Source organism: Phoxinus phoxinus (genome assembly GCF_949152265.1).
Source record: "Phoxinus phoxinus genome assembly, chromosome: 2".
NCBI classification, from domain to species: Eukaryota; Metazoa; Chordata; class Actinopteri; order Cypriniformes; family Leuciscidae; genus Phoxinus; species Phoxinus phoxinus.
In genome coordinates, this window is record NC_136877.1 from 497419 (window position 1) to 512271 (window position 14853).

Sequence of the window (14853 nt, forward strand, 5' to 3'; positions counted from 1 at the left end):
AACATCTGTTCCCAGTCCACGTCTTACAAACATCTGTTCCCAGTCCACGACTTACAACATCCGTTCCCAATCCACGGCTTAAAAACATCCGTTCCCAGTCCAGGTCTTACAAACATCCGTTCCCAGTCCACGTCTTACAAACATCCGTTCCCAGTCCACGTCTTACAAACATCTGTTCCCAGTCCACGTCTTACAAACATCTGTTCCCAGTTCACGACTTACAAACATCTGTTCCCAGTCCACGTCTTACAAACATCTGTTCCCAGTCCACGACTTACAAACATCTGTTCCCAGTCCACGTCTTACAAACATCTGTTCCCAGTCCACGTCTTACAAACATCCGTTCCCAGTCCACGTCTTACAAACATCCGTTACCAGTCCACGTCTCACAAACATCTGTTCCCAGTCCACGTCTTACAAACATCTGTTCCCAGTCCACGACTTACAAACATCTGTTCCCAGTCCACGTCTTACAAATATCTGTTCCCAGTCCACGTCTTACAAACATCCGTTCCCAGTCCACGTCTTACAAATATCTGTTCCCAGTCCACGTCTCACAAACATCTGTTCCCAGTCCACGTCTTACAAACATCTGTTCCCAGTCCACGACTTACAAACATCTGTTCCCAGTCCAAGTCTTACAAACATCTGTTCCCAGTCCACGTCTTACAAACATCCGTTCCCAGTCCACGTCTTACAAACATCCGTTACCAGTCCACGTCTCACAAACATCTGTTCCCAGTCCACGTCTTACAAACATCTGTTCCCAGTCCACGACTTACAACATCCGTTCCCAATCCACGGCTTAAAAACATCCGTTCCCAGTCCAGGTCTTACAAACATCCGTTCCCAGTCCACGTCTTACAAACATCCGTTCCCAGTCCACGTCTTACAAACATCTGTTCCCAGTCCACGTCTTACAAACATCTGTTCCCAGTTCACGACTTACAAACATCCGTTCCCAGTCCACGTCTTACAAACATCCGTTCCCAGTCCACGACTTACAAACATCCGTTCCCAGTCCACGACTTACAACATTTGTTCCCAGTCCACGTCTTACAACATCCGTTCCCAGTCCACGACTTACAACATTTGTTCCCAGTCCACATCTTACAACATCCGTTCCCAGTCCACGACTTACAACATTTGTTCCCAGTCCACATCTTACAACATCCGTTCCCAGTCCACGACTTACAACATTCGTTCCCAGTCCACGACTTACAAACATCCGTTCCCAGTCCACGTCTTACAAATATCTGTTCCCAGTCCACGTCTTACAAACATCTGTTCCCAGTCCAAGTCTTACAAACATCTGTTCCCAGTCCACGTCTTACAAACATCTGTTCCCAGTCCACGTCTTACAAACATCTGTTCCCAGTCCACGACTTACAAACATCCGTTCCCAGTCCACATCTTACAAACATCTGTTCCCAGTCCACGACTTACAAACATCCGTTCCCAGTCCACATCTTACAAACATCTGTTCCCAGTCCACGTCTTACAAACATCTGTTCCCAGTCCACATCTTACAAACATCCGTTCCCAGTCCACGACTTACAAACATCCGTTCCCAGTCCACATCTTACAAACATCTGTTCCCAGTCCACGTCTTACAAACATCTGTTCCCAGTCCACGTCTTACAAACATATGTTCCCAGTCCACGTCTTACAAACATCTGTTCCCAGTCCACGTCTTACAAACATCTGTTCCCAGTCCACGACTTACAAACATCTGTTCCCAGTCCACGTCTTACAAACATCCGTTACCAGTCCACGACTTACAAACATCTGTTCCCAGTCCACGACTTACAAACATCCGTTCCCAGTCCACGTCTTACAAACATCTGTTCCCAGTCCACGTCTTACAAACATCTGTTCCCAGTCCACGTCTTACAAACATCTGTTCCCAGTCCACGACTTACAAACATCCGTTCCCAGTCCACGTCTTACAAACATCTGTTCCCAGTCCACGTCTTACAAACATCTGTTCCCAGTCCACGTCTTACAAACATCTGTTCCCAGTCCACGTCTTACAAACATCTGTTCCCAGTCCACGACTTACAAACATCCGTTCCCAGTCCACATCTTACAAACATCTGTTCCCAGTCCACGTCTTACAAACATCCGTTCCCAGTCCACGTCTTACAAACATCCGTTCCCAGTCCACGTCTTACAAACATCCGTTACCAGTCCACGTCTTACAAACATCCGTTACCAGTCCACGACTTACAAACATCCGTTCCCAGTCCACGTCTTACACACATCCGTTCCCAGTCCACGTTAGGGCTGGGCGATATGACCAAAATCTCATATCCCGATAACGATATATATCACGATATAGTACCTTTTCTGTAAATTCAATCAATTAATAATTTATATATATATATATAATTACTACATGGAAAATACTTTTAGCATAGGCTATATCAAATAAAAGAAAAGTTGATATATATATTGAGTATATATTAAGTATATCCTCAAAAATGTTTTTTATATATATATATATATATTATATTCTCAAAAAAAAATGGGCAAATGTTTGATTAAGAATGTAGAAATATAAAATATGAACGAAATTTAAAACACTTTTCAAAAACAAATGATTACAGGCCCAACATAAAATATTGCTATATAAAATACCAAATGTAAAAATTCAATGGAAGATGTTTAAAATGTAGCAGAAATCAGGGCTCCGAACCTGTTCAATGAACGAAAACAAACAAACGAAATTTTGACAGGAGCATAACCAGAACCGGAAACCAAATTAAATGTAATCGTTCTGAACAGACACCCATTATTTGAAATGGGCATTAACCGGTTAACAACGTTATTTTATCGTTCTGTTAACTATTTTAATTTGCCAGTCAACCAATCATGTATTCAAATAGTACAGACTGAGCAAATGTGATATTGACGTGCATAGCCTATCCAACGTGAGTGACATGCCCATGCTCAGCTGTCAGTCATCATTGATAAGTCGCAATGGGAATGCGCTGGCGTTAGTTTTCCATACTGTATGTCACCAACTGTCAAAAAATTAGGCCTACATTTCAGTGAAAATTAATAGCAGGTAATATGCAATAGTGTAGATTAGAACATGGATCCACACAACGTCACATCACGCACTTAAAGCGCTTCTGTGAACGGAGAAAACAGAATAAAGCTAAATATATAAAACTAATATATAGGCCTATATGCGAAATATAGGCTATTTGCCTTAAATAATTACAGATTAACAAAACGAAAGGAAGCATTTTGCTGAGCTTCGGATCATGCGACAGGGTCCAAAGTTCACAAAAAGGAAACCGAGATGGTAGAAAAGGGAATCGAGCTTGTTTTCTGTATTTTACGGGCTTACAGTTTTGAATCATTTTTTGCTTCTATCCGCATGACCATAAATTACGGAGTAACGGATTCCTGTTCCTGTGATCGCGCCGACGCTTCACGGCACGCGCACACGTTCTTGCATTGCTAACTTGACATAGCAGCATGTTCATTATCAAAATATAATAGTCAACCAAACATATAGAAATTTAACCAAATCATGTTCATGCTACAGAGGTAGCCCCTCATTTAGGAACAATCGAGCTCCTCGGTTTGTCCTGGCTGGTCCTGCTCGGAAACACCCGGTTCTATCACCCTTCACTCGCCATGTTATTCACGTTTCTGCCTGCATTCTCATGGCGACAATGATAAACAATGTTTTTTTACGACACCACGATATGAACGATAGAGCATAATATGAATCGATAGACTTTTTATATCGTCCATCCGATATATATCGTCATATCGCACAGCCCTAGTCCACGTCTTACAAACATCCGTTCCCAGTCCACGTCTTACAAACATCTGTTCCCAGTCCACGTCTTACAAACATCCGTTCCCAGTCCACGTCTTACAAACATCTGTTCCCAGTCCACGTCTTACAAACATCCGTTCCCAGTCCACGTCTTACAAACATCCGTTACCAGTCCACGTCTTACAAACATCCGTTCCCAGTCCACGTCTTACAAACATCCGTTCCCAGTCCACGTCTTACAAACATCCGTTCCCAGTCCACGTCTTACAAACATCCGTTCCCAGTCCACGTCTTACAAACATCCGTTCCCAGTCCACATCTTACAAACATTCGTTCCCAGTCCACGTCTTACAAACATCCGTTCCCAGTCCACGTCTTACAAACATCTGTTCCCAGTCCACGACTTACAAACATCTGTTCCCAGTCCACGACTTACAAACATCTGTTACCAGTCCACGTCTTACAAACATCTGTTCCCAGTCCACGACTTACAAACATCCGTTCCCAGTCCACGTCTTACACACATCCGTTCCCAGTCCACGTCTTACAAACATCTGTTCCCAGTCCACGTCTTACAAACATCCGTTCCCAGTCCACGTCTTACAAACATCTGTTCCCAGTCCACGTCTTACAAACATCCGTTCCCAGTCCACGTCTTACAAACATCTGTTCCCAGTCCACGACTTACAAACATCTGTTCCCAGTCCACGTCTTACAAACATCTGTTCCCAGTCCACGACTTACAAACATCTGTTCCCAGTCCACGACTTACAAACATCTGTTCCCAGTCCACGTCTTACAAACATCTGTTCCCAGTCCACGTCTTACAAACATCCGTTCCCAGTCCACGTCTTACAAAAAACTTCCACACGTAATAACCTAGAATACTGTCTAACACTTGATGGCTGCTCTGTTAAGTCTTCGTCGTCGGTTAGGAACCTGGGTGTGCTCTTTGATACCAATCTTTCATTTGAAAGTCACGTGTCTAGTATCTGTAAAACCGCATTTTTCCATCTTAAAAATATATCTAAATTACGTCATATGCTCTCAATGAATAATGCAGAACAATTAGTTGATGCGTTTATGACCTCAAGGCTAGATTATTGTAATGCTCTACTGGGTGGTTGCCCTGCACGCTTAATAAACAAACTACAGCTAGTTCAAAACGCAGCAGCTCGAGTTCTTACTAGAACCAGGAAGTATGACCATATTAGCCCCGTTCTGTCAACACTGCATTGGCTGCCTATTAAACATCGTATACATTTTAAAATATTGCTGATCACTTACAAAGCACTAAATGGTTTATCTCCGCAGTACTTGAGCGAGCTCTTAACGCATTATAGTCCTTCACGTCTACTGCGATCTCAAAATTCCGGCCAGTTAATAATACCTAGAATATCAAAATCGACTGCTGGCGGTAGATCCTTTTCCTATTTAGCACCAAAACTCTGGAACAGTCTTCCTAACATTGTCCGGGAAGCAGACACACTCTGTCAGTTCAAATCTAGACTAAAAACACATCTCTTCGGCCTAGCATACACATAACACATTATAGACTTATATAATTAGGCTGCATAGTTTAGAACAGCCGGGACCGGGAACACTTCCCGTAATCCTGATGTACTTGGTACATCATAAGAAGGATGGCGTCTACGCTAATATTAGTCTCTCTGTCTATCCCGAGGTTTACTGCTGTCCACCGGAACCAGGCCGTATCCAGATCTGATGAAGGACCAGCGCCAGGACACGACGACGCCGCTGACCTGAAGTGTCAACCAGTCTCTCCTCCTCTCCACTCTGACTTCAACCAACCGGAACTGGACAAATACTCTGATTCATTCTGAACTTCATACACTGTTCACTCATTGGCCAGAGGAGAACTGGCCCCCGACTGAGCCTGGGTTCTCCCAAGGTTTTTTTCTCCCTTCTGTCACCTGATGGAGTTTTGGTTCCTTGCCGCTGTTGCCTTACCTTCTGTCTTGCTTAGTTGGGGACATTTAATACTCAACAATATTATAGATCTGCCTTAAAGGTGGACGATGATGAAATAGTTTTTTGTATTATTTTCATGTTATCACTGTGAAGCTGCTTTGATACAATCTGTATTGTAAAAAGCGCTATATAAATAAAGATGACTTGACTTGACTTGACAAACATCTGTTCCCAGTCCACGTCTTACAAACATCTGTTCCCAGTCCACGTCTTACAAACATCCGTTCCCAGTCCACGTCTTACAAACATCCGTTCCCAGTCCACGTCTTACAAACATCCGTTCCAGTCCACGTCTTACAAACATCTGTTCCCAGTCCACGACTTACAAACATCTGTTCCCAGTCCACGTCTTACAAACATCCGTTCCCAGTCCACGTCTTACAAACATCCGTTCCCAGTCCACGTCTTACAAACATCCGTTCCCAGTCCACGTCTTAAAAACATCCGTTCCAGTCCACGTCTTACAAACATCTGTTCCCAGTCCACGTCTTACAAACATCTGTTCCCAGTCCACGTCTTACAAACATCCGTTCCCAGTCCACGTCTTACAAACATCCGTTCCCAGTCCACGTCTTACAAACATCCGTTCCAGTCCACGTCTTACAAACATCCGTTCCCAGTCCACGTCTTACAAACATCCGTTCCCAGTCCACGTCTTACAAACATCCGTTCCAGTCCACGTCTTACAAACATCTGTTCCCAGTCCACGACTTACAAACATCTGTTCCCAGTCCACGACTTACAAACATCTGTTCCCAGTCCACGTCTTACAAACATCCGTTCCCAGTCCACGTCTTACAAACATCTGTTCCCAGTCCACGTCTTACAAACATCCGTTCCCAGTCCACGTCTTACAAACATCCGTTCCAGTCCACGTCTTACAAACATCTGTTCCCAGTCCACGACTTACAAACATCCGTTCCCAGTCCACGTCTTACAAACATCCGTTCCCAGTCCACGTCTTACAAACATCCGTTCCAGTCCACGTCTTACAAACATCTGTTCCCAGTCCACGACTTACAAACATCTGTTCCCAGTCCACGACTTACAAACATCTGTTCCCAGTCCACGTCTTACAAACATCTGTTCCCAGTCCACGTCTTACAAACATCCGTTCCCAGTCCACGACTTACAAACATCTGTTCCCAGTCCACGTCTTACAAACATCCGTTCCCAGTCCACGTCTTACAAACATCCGTTCCAGTCCACGTCTTACAAACATCCGTTCCCAGTCCTAATTAGGGGGTAATAATGGGTCCGAGAGGTAATAATGGGTCCTGAGGGGGTACTAATTGGTCCCGAGATGTAATAATGGGTTCTGAGAGGTATCAATGGGTCCCGAGAGGTAATAATGGGTCCTGAGGAGGTATTAATGGGTCCTGAGAGGTATTAATGGGTCCTGAGGAGGTATTAATGGGTCCAGAGAGGTATTAATGGGTCCGAGAGGTATTAATGGGTCCGAGAGGTATTAATGGGTCCGAGAGGTAATAATGGGTCCGAGAGGTAATAATGGGTCCGAGAGGTATTAATGGGTCCGAGAGGTAATAATGGGTCCGAGAGGTAATAATGGGTCCGAGAGGTAATAATGGGTCCGAGAGGTATTAATGGGTCCGAGAGGTAATAATGGGTCCGAGAGGTATTAATGGGTCCGAGAGGTAATAATGGGTCCTGAGAGGTAATAATGGGTCCTGAGAGGTATTAATGGGTCCGAGAGGTATTAATGGGTCCGAGAGGTATTAATGGGTCCGAGAGGTAATAATGGGTCCGAGAGGTAATAATGGGTCCGAGAGGTAATAATGGGTCCGAGAGGTAATAATGGGTCCGAGAGGTATTAATGGGTCCGAGAGGTATTAATGGGTCCCGAGAGGTAATAATGGGTCCGAGAGGTATTAATGGGTCCCGAGAGGTAATAATGGGTCCGAGAGGTAATAATGGGTCCTGAGAGTTATCAATGGGTCCGAGAGGTATTAATGGGTCCCGAGAGGTAATAATGGGTCCCGAGAGGTAATAATGGGTCCTGAGAGGTATCAATGGGTCCGAGAGGTATTAATGGGTCCCGAGAGGTAATAATGGGTCCTGAGAGGTATTAATGGGTCCCGAGAGGTATTAATGGGTCCGAGAGGTATTAATGGGTCCGAGAGGTAATAATGGGTCCTGAGAGGAATCAATGGGTCCAAGAGGTATTAATGGGTCCCGAGAGGTATTAATGGGTCCGAGAGGTAATAATGGGTCTGAGAGGTAATAATGGGTCCTGAGAGGTATCAATGGGTCCAAGAGGTATTAATGGGTCCTGAGAGGTATTAATGGGTCCCGAGAGGTATTAATGGGTCCGAGAGGTATTAATGGGTCCGAGAGGTAATAATGGGTCCTGAGAGGTATCAATGGGTCCAAGAGGTATTAATGGGTCCCGAGAGGTATTAATGGGTCCGAGAGGTAATAATGGGTCTGAGAGGTAATAATGGGTCCTGAGAGGTAATAATGGGTCCTGAGAGGTATTAATGGGTCCCGAGAGGTATTAATGGGTCCAAGAGGTATTAATGGGTCCGAGAGGTAATAATGGGTCCTGAGAGGTATCAATGGGTCCAAGAGGTATTAATGGGTCCCGAGAGGTATTAATGGGTCTGAGAGGTAATAATGGGTCCCGAGAGGTAATAATGGGTCCCGAGAGGTAATAATGGGTCCCGAGAGGTAATAATGGGTCCCGAGAGGTAATAATGGGTCCTGAGAGGTATTAATGGGTCCCGAGAGGTATTAATGGGTCCCGAGAGGTAATATTGGGTCCTGAGAGGTAATAATGGGTACCGAGAGGTAATAATGGGTCCCGAGAGGTAATAATGGGTCCTGAGAGGTATTAATGGGTCTAAGAGGTATTAATGGGTCTGAGAGGTAATAATGGGTCTGAGAGGTAATAATGGGTCCCGAGAGGTAATAATGGGTCCTGAGAGGTATTAATGGGTCCCGAGAGGTATTAATGGGTCCAAGAGGTATTAATGGGTCCCGAGAGGTATTAATGGGTCCCGAGAGGTATTAATGGGTCCGAGAGGTATTAATGGGTCCGAGAGGTAATAATGGGTCCTGAGAGGTATCAATGGGTCCAAGAGGTATTAATGGGTCCTGAGAGGTATTAATGGGTCCCGAGAGGTATTAATGGGTCCGAGAGGTATTAATGGGTCCGAGAGGTAATAATGGGTCCTGAGAGGTATCAATGGGTCCAAGAGGTATTAATGGGTCCCGAGAGGTATTAATGGGTCCGAGAGGTAATAATGGGTCTGAGAGGTAATAATGGGTCCAAGAGGTATTAATGGGTCCCGAGAGGTATTAATGGGTCCGAGAGGTATTAATGGGTCCGAGAGGTAATAATGGGTCCTGAGAGGTATCAATGGGTCCAAGAGGTATTAATGGGTCCCGAGAGGTATTAATGGGTCCGAGAGGTATTAATGGGTCCGAGAGGTAATAATGGGTCCTGAGAGGTATCAATGGGTCCAAGAGGTATTAATGGGTCCCGAGAGGTATTAATGGGTCCGAGAGGTATTAATGGGTCCGAGAGGTATTAATGGGTCCGAGAGGTAATAATGGGTCCTGAGAGGTATCAATGGGTCCAAGAGGTATTAATGGGTCCCGAGAGGTATTAATGGGTCCGAGAGGTAATAATGGGTCTGAGAGGTAATAATGGGTCCTGAGAGGTATCAATGGGTCCAAGAGGTATTAATGGGTCCCGAGAGGTAATAATGGGTCCGAGAGGTAATAATGGGTCCGAGAGGTAATAATGGGTCCGAGAGGTATTAATGGGTCCGAGAGGTATTAATGGGTCCGAGAGGTAATAATGGGTCCGAGAGGTAATAATGGGTCCGAGAGGTATTAATGGGTCCGAGAGGTAATAATGGGTCCGAGAGGTAATAATGGGTCCGAGAGGTAATAATGGGTCCGAGAGGTATTAATGGGTCCGAGAGGTATTAATGGGTCCCGAGAGGTAATAATGGGTCCGAGAGGTAATAATGGGTCCGAGAGGCATTAATGGGTCCCGAGAGGTAATAATGGGTCCGAGAGGTAATAATGGGTCCTGAGAGGTATCAATGGGTCCGAGAGGTATTAATGGGTCCCGAGAGGTAATAATGGGTCCTGAGAGGTATCAATGGGTCCGAGAGGTATTAATGGGTCCCGAGAGGTAATAATGGGTCCTGAGAGGTATTAATGGGTCCCGAGAGGTATTAATGGGTCCGAGAGGTATTAATGGGTCCGAGAGGTAATAATGGGTCCTGAGAGGTATCAATGGGTCCAAGAGGTATTAATGGGTCCCGAGAGGTATTAATGGGTCCGAGAGGTAATAATGGGTCTGAGAGGTAATAATGGGTCCTGAGAGGTATTAATGGGTCCGAGAGGTATTAATGGGTCCGAGAGGTAATAATGGGTCCTGAGAGGTATCAATGGGTCCAAGAGGTATTAATGGGTCCCGAGAGGTATTAATGGGTCCGAGAGGTAATAATGGGTCTGAGAGGTAATAATGGGTCCTGAGAGGTATCAATGGGTCCAAGAGGTATTAATGGGTCCCGAGAGGTAATAATGGGTCCGAGAGGTAATAATGGGTCCGAGAGGTAATAATGGGTCCGAGAGGTATTAATGGGTCCGAGAGGTATTAATGGGTCCGAGAGGTAATAATGGGTCCGAGAGGTAATAATGGGTCCGAGAGGTATTAATGGGTCCGAGAGGTAATAATGGGTCCGAGAGGTAATAATGGGTCCGAGAGGTAATAATGGGTCCGAGAGGTATTAATGGGTCCGAGAGGTATTAATGGGTCCCGAGAGGTAATAATGGGTCCGAGAGGTAATAATGGGTCCGAGAGGCATTAATGGGTCCCGAGAGGTAATAATGGGTCCGAGAGGTAATAATGGGTCCTGAGAGGTATCAATGGGTCCGAGAGGTATTAATGGGTCCCGAGAGGTAATAATGGGTCCTGAGAGGTATCAATGGGTCCGAGAGGTATTAATGGGTCCCGAGAGGTAATAATGGGTCCTGAGAGGTATTAATGGGTCCCGAGAGGTATTAATGGGTCCGAGAGGTATTAATGGGTCCGAGAGGTAATAATGGGTCCTGAGAGGTATCAATGGGTCCAAGAGGTATTAATGGGTCCGAGAGGTAATAATGGGTCTGAGAGGTAATAATGGGTCCTGAGATGTATCAATGGGTCCAAGAGGTATTAATGGGTCCCGAGAGGTATTAATGGGTCCCGAGAGGTATTAATGGGTCCGAGAGGTATTAATGGGTCCGAGAGGTAATAATGGGTCCTGAGAGGTATCAATGGGTCCAAGAGGTATTAATGGGTCCCGAGAGGTATTAATGGGTCCGAGAGGTAATAATGGGTCTGAGAGGTAATAATGGGTCCTGAGAGGTAATAATGGGTCCTGAGAGGTATTAATGGGTCCCGAGAGGTATTAATGGGTCCGAGAGGTATTAATGGGTCTGAGAGGTAATAATGGGTCCTGAGAGGTATCAATGGGTCCAAGAGGTATTAATGGGTCCCGAGAGGTATTAATGGGTCTGAGAGGTAATAATGGGTCCCGAGAGGTAATAATGGGTCCCGAGAGGTAATAATGGGTCCTGAGAGGTATTAATGGGTCCCGAGAGGTATTAATGGGTCCCAAGAGGTAATAATGGGTCCTGAGAGGTAATAATGGGTCCCGAGAGGTAATAATGGGTCCTGAGAGGTATTAATGGGTCTAAGAGGTATTAATGGGTCTGAGAGGTAATAATGGGTCTGAGAGGTAATAATGGGTCCCGAGAGGTAATAATGGGTCCTGAGAGGTATTAATGGGTCCCGAGAGGTATTAATGGGTCCAAGAGGTATTAATGGGTCCCGAGAGGTATTAATGGGTCCCGAGAGGTATTAATGGGTCCGAGAGGTATTAATGGGTCCGAGAGGTAATAATGGGTCCTGAGAGGTATCAATGGGTCCAAGAGGTATTAATGGGTCCTGAGAGGTATTAATGGGTCCCGAGAGGTATTAATGGGTCCGAGAGGTATTAATGGGTCCGAGAGGTAATAATGGGTCCTGAGAGGTATCAATGGGTCCAAGAGGTATTAATGGGTCCCGAGAGGTATTAATGGGTCCGAGAGGTAATAATGGGTCTGAGAGGTAATAATGGGTCCTGAGAGGTATTAATGGGTCCCAAGAGGTATTAATGGGTCCGAGAGGTAATAATGGGTCCTGAGAGGTATCAATGGGTCCAAGAGGTATTAATGGGTCCCGAGAGGTATTAATGGGTCCGAGAGGTATTAATGGGTCCGAGAGGTATTAATGGGTCCGAGAGGTATCAATGGGTCCGAGAGGTAATAATGGGTCCGAGAGGTAATAATGGGTCCGAGAGGTATTAATGGGTCCGAGAGGTAATAATGGGTCCTGAGAGGTATCAATGGGTCTGAGAGGTAATAATGGGTCCGAGAGGTATTAATGGGTCCCGAGAGGTAATAATGGGTCCGAGAGGTAATAATGGGTCTGAGAGGTAATAATGGGTCTGAGAGGTATTAATGGGTCCGAGAGGTAATAATGGGTCCGAGAGGTAATAATGGGTCCTGAGAGGTATCAATGGGTCCGAGAGGTATTAATGGGTCCGAGAGGTAATAATGAGTCCTGAAGAACTGATAAGAATGTAAAAACGTGTACCTTGGAATACAATGTAAGTCGCTTTGGATGAAAGCGTCTGCCAAATACATGAATACAAATGCACTTCCTGATGCGATACTGTATTAGACGGTTGCATAGTTATAATTTCCCCCCTGATATTATCAATCTTATAAGTGAAGAAGTTCATAAAGTCATTACTGCTGTGTTGCTTAGAAACTTCTGGGCTTGAAGCTTTCTTTTTCGTTAGTTTAGCCACTGTTTAAATAAACCTAGGATTATGTTTATTTTCTTCTAATAGGGTTGAAAAATAAGCAGATCTCGCAGCTTTTAAAGCCTCTCTGTAAGCAATCGAGCTCTCCTTCCATGAAATCCGAAACACCTCTAGTTTAGTTTTCTTCCAGTTGCGCTCCATTTTTCTGGCTGCTCTCTTAAGGGCCTGAGTGTGTGTGTGTGTGTGTGTGTGTGTGAGTGTGCTCGTTGTGCCACGGCGCTGGACTATGTTCTTTAATCTTCTTTAAGCGCAGCGGAGCAACTGTGTCTAAAGTGCTGGAAAAGAGAGAGTTAAAAGTTTCTGTTGCAATATCAAGTTCTTCTAAGCTATCCGGGATGCTGAGATGATGAAACTGATTAGGAAGATTATTGATAAAGCAATCTTTAGTGGCAGAAGTGATCGTTCTAACATATTTATAACACGGAGTCGGCTTTGTAGCCTTGGCTAAATGTAATTTACACGAGACTAGATAATGATCTGAGATGTCATCGCTCTGCTGCAGTATTTCAACGGCATCAACATCTATTCCATGTGATAGTATTAGATCTAGAGTATGATTACGACAATGAGTCGGTCCTGACACGTGTTGTCTAACTCCAATTGAGTTTACAATGTCTTTAAATGCCAATCCCAATGCATCTTTTTCATTATCTATGTGTATATTAAAATCACCAACAATTAGTACTTTATCTGCAGCCAATACTAATTCTGATAGAAAGTCCGCAAATTCTTTGATAAAGTCTGTATGGTGCCCTGGTGGCCTGTATACAGTAGCCAGCAGAATTCTCAAACGTGATTTATCGTTTACACTAGATATTTTTACATTAAGCACCAACACTTCAAAAGAATTATATTTACAACTAGATTTCTTAGTGGTTTTGAAAATATTACTATAAATTACAGCAACACCTCCTCCTTTGCGTTTCAGACGAGGTTCATGTTTATAACCGTAATCTTGTGGGGTTGACTCATTTAAAGCAATGTAATCGTTTGGTTTTAGCCAGGTTTCTGTTAAACACAGCACATCTAGGTTATAATCTGTAATCATATCATTAACTATTAGCGCTTTTGAAGTAAGAGATCGAATATTCAGCAACCCAAGCTTTATCATTTGCTCATCCGTATTATATCTGTTTTTTATTTGTTGAAGATCAATTACATTTTTTTGACTATGAGCCAAATTACTAGAGAGAAGAGCAGCACCATCCCAGGAGGGATGAATACCATCTCTTTTCAACAGGTCAGGTTTGCCCCAAAAACTTTTCCAATTGTCTATGAATTCTGTATTATTCTGCGGACACCACCCAGACAGCCAGCCATTGAGTGAACACAATCTACTAACTATCTCATCACTCCTGCGAACAGGAAGGGGGCCAGAGCAGATACAGTGCTTGACATCGTACTTGCAAGTTCACACACCTCTTTAATATTAATTTTGGTGATCTCCGACTGGCGAAGTCGAACATCATTAGTGCCGACGTGAATAATAATCTTAGAGAATTTACGATTAGCATTAGCCAGCACTTTCAAATTTGCTTTGATGTCAGGCGCTCTGGCTCCCGGCAAACATGTGACTATGGTGGCTGGTGTCTCTATTTTCACGTTCCGTGTAATAGAATCGCCAATAACTAGGGCACAATCAGAATAATTCTCAGTGGGTGTTTCACTGAGCGGGGCAAATCGATTTGTTATCGGAACGGAAAAGTGTTTTTTTGATCCGCGACTAGAGCGATCTCTCACTGTCACCCATCTGCCCTGCTGCACGGGCTCTACTTCAGCCGGAACCGACTCATGTAAAGAGTTCACTAGGCTAGGCGCATCCAAAATAGTATCTAAAGCTCTAGCACTCTTCTTACTATTCTCGATTAAAGTTTGGATGCGTGTCTCTAGTTCTGAAATCTTCTCCGTCAGCCTGACTGTCTCCTTGCATTTATCACATATAAATCCTATATTGCCGACAGAGAAGGCTATGGTAAACATGTGACATGAAGTGCAGGTGACAATAACAGGAGAAGACATTACTCACCGTGTTTGTTGACTGATTCTTACTCACCTGGGCTTTTATGAACTCAAAGGCGCGGGCGCGCGAGAGAAAAATAAATAACTGAGCGCACGGGTGGCGAATTAAAAGGCTAGCGAATTACTAGCGTGTTGTGCTAGTAGTAACGGAAG